We start from the raw sequence: 3,183 nt of genomic DNA on the forward strand, positions 1-3,183 counted from the left end.
CTGGTGATGGAGAAATTGTATAGGATCCAGTGTCAGTATCACAAAAGATGGCAACAAAAAGTGTAGTTGGAATTGAGAGACAATAAATAAACTCATACTGTGGCAGTGGATAAAATGACAATGAAAGCTTAAATAGATACATGTGTGACTAAAATAATTCCCAATTTGTTGAAATAAAAGTGGGTTGGTAATGAAATTCTTGATGGAAGTAGCAAGGAAGAGAGAGAGTTAAATGACTCTAAAGACCTCATGTAATTTTAAAATGAACATTTCTGAGAGTTTCATACTAAAATGAAAATGTTTGCCACTCCCAAGATGAATTTTATCAGGGCTGATCATGAGAGATGCATATTCCTTCTATGTTGCCCGCAGAAAGCCTCAATTCCTGATACGGATGTCTTAATTTTGTAAGAATTCAAACACTAACTGTTGAGTCTGTGTTAATCCTCCCTATGTGCTTCATTTATTAAAAATTCACATAATCTGAGATACGTTCCATCAGCATTGACCAGCTTAGGAACTTGGTTATTGCTGTTCTTTTCTAGTTCCTCACTTAAGCTTCAGCTACATGACCCAGAAGGCTGCACGCCCTTGTCTTGGAACACCTACCCCAAGCTTGCATTGTCCCTGCCTCATGAAACTTACCTTCTGATAATGTAGCAAGGACCACAAGTCTTGAAGTTCCTGAGGAGTGCTTGGTGTATACTTAAGACAAAACGTGATGTGATGAGTTATCTCATTCATCTGGGGTTGCCAAGTTTTTCTGGACCTGTTAGAAAAATAAATACCAAGAGGAGAGGAAGTGGATTATCAATGAACATCTAGAAAACTACATAAGGGAAGACAGAACACACAGATGCAGTACCTTCATTTTAAAGCAAGCAACCATTTTGGAAAAAAAAAAAAAAAAAAGACTTAGTGACTTGCAGAGGTAGAAGAGACACGGGCCAAGAACTCGGAGAAAGCTTCAGCTTTTCAAAGTAGCAACTGCCCTTCCTCTGCTTCCACCACCATTCCGTCCGCAGACAAGTCTGTGCTTTACCATACAAGATGCACACAATGACTGAGCAAGAAAATAAGTTCACACACAGAAAGTAACTGAAATAATGACTGACCTTCTCAGAAAAGCCCGTGTCATGATATCTGCTACCATTTTGTACTGCCAAAGCATAGCCAGGTACTCCATGGCAGGCCACAACTAAACACTCCCAGTGAGTCGAGGTAAGCAGGCAATGCCTGGCTGGGCTGGGGAGGATGTTTCACATTGCTTTTTCTCCATAAATTCAAGTGGAAGCCCTTTGGCTTTTAATTCTAAACACTGGACATTCACAAGACTCTTCAATTGATCTGGACAAAAGAAAGAAAGAAGAGTTACATTAAAGCATAGCAGGCAGGAGTTCAGGGTCTGTACTTCCAATAACCAGTTACAAGAATGCACATAATCTGAGTTAGCACCATTAGGTTTCTTAACCTGAGCTTTGAGTTTTCCATCTGTTAAACAATGTTATTAATACCGACATGAATCTAGTGCTGGAATTAAATGTTTGACTATAAAGCTTAGCTCAATACAATGACACATATTTAATGAGATTTATACCCCAGAATGAGGAAGAATGTGTTGGCAGCAACAGCAAATAAATTCTCAAGTGGGCCCGGCGGCGTGGCCTAGTAGATAAAGTCCTTGGCTTGAACACGCCAGGATCCCATATGGGGACCGGTTCTAATCCCGGCAGCTCCACTTCCCATCCAGCTCCCTGCTTGTGGCCTGGGAAAGCAGTTAAGGACAGCCCAAAGCCTTGGGACCCTGCACCCACATGAGAGACCCGGAAGGAAGTTCCAGGCTCCTGGCTTTGAACTGGTGCAGTACCGGCTGTTGTGGTCACTTGGGGAGTGAATCATCCGATGGAAGATCTTCCCCCTCTCTCTCCTCCTCTCTGTATATCTGCCTTTCCAATAAAATTAATAAATCTTTAAAAAAAAAAAGAGTATCAAGTGCTACAGTACATTACCTAGCTTGACATCTTCTAGAGTATTAGCCCAGGCCTGCAAGAGGCTTGCTTTCACTGTCCACTCAGAAGCAACCACTCGGAGATGATTAATTTCTTCCTGCCATCCACTCTCCCCAAAGGTGGGTGTCCGCACCATGACTGCAAGGGCTTTGTGAAGGACTTTCAATTGCATAAAACAATCCACCAGCAGCTTGTTCTAAAACAATAAAACACAGGACAGCTTAGTACAGAGCAGGGGTTTTTCATAGCAGTTTATTTGGCTAAGAAAACATTTAAGATATTTCTTGATGCTTCTAGAAAAATAGTTGTGCCTATTCTTCATGCTCAAGCGCTTTTTACAACAATAGTTAAAACTCTGAAAACCAATTAATGCTGTCAGGATGTTTGGGAGGTAGACATTTAGAGAAAGGTAAGTAAAGTTCAATGTTAGCTCCTAGGGTCCAGGGGAACCTCAGAGGTCAATTTCCATTTCACTTACTACGTGTTTTCACATGTACCTTAAATTGAACTGGTCGTCCCAGGAACTTCTGCAACTTCTTTACACCAGGGAAGCCACCAGTTGGGCTCCTCAAACAACTCTGAATATGTTCTGAGACTGTCTGAAGCTCTCTGTAATACCTTTAATGGAGAAAAGAGACAGGAGGGAAATAAGGGGCAAATAGCAAGAAAAGTCAATTACTTCTCTCATTTCACTTACAGTCATCAATAAACAGAATAAAGCAAAGTACGCAAAATGAATCAGTTTCAATTTCAAACCAGCTTGCGTTCAAAATGGACTGTACAATACATTTCAATGTTATCACTCCAAATATGAGGCTTACTTCTCTTCACGATGCAGTAGAAGTTGGGGGATCTGACGGACCAAATGCTTTGAAACCAAGTGCCAATGGAGAGGAAGCAGGGCCAGACCTGGAGCATCCACTTTGACTGTGTCAGCCACCATCCAAAGCCAGTCCCACCACTGCACAGAGCCTAAGATCTAAAAACACAGTAAATCAAGGCTGCTCATTAACATCTCACACGACCTCGACTTCAACAATTAACCAACACTCAATATGCACAAAAAAGTTTTGTTACAGAAGGATATCTGAAGTAACGCTCAGGTACATGGAGAAAGTGAAGGTCTTATTCCCTTAGTACCTGAAGTACAAAGTTTATTTATAGAAAATGAAAC

The 3,183-nt window shown here is 41.2% G+C and overlaps 1 long non-coding RNA gene across 1 annotated transcript; it reads right to left on the reverse strand.

The window, feature by feature from the left end:
- Positions 1-643: 643 nt before the first annotated feature.
- Positions 644-2,037, reverse strand: LOC131482045 (uncharacterized). The gene is made up of 3 exons (XR_009246727.1): positions 2,010-2,037; positions 1,116-1,347; positions 644-769 (listed from the first exon to the last, which is right to left on the reverse strand). It is a non-coding gene; the product is annotated as an uncharacterized LOC131482045 (long non-coding RNA).
- Positions 2,038-3,183: the final 1,146 nt, after the last annotated feature.

This window comes from Ochotona princeps, chromosome 15 (genome assembly GCF_030435755.1).
Source record: "Ochotona princeps isolate mOchPri1 chromosome 15, mOchPri1.hap1, whole genome shotgun sequence".
NCBI classification, from domain to species: Eukaryota; Metazoa; Chordata; class Mammalia; order Lagomorpha; family Ochotonidae; genus Ochotona; species Ochotona princeps.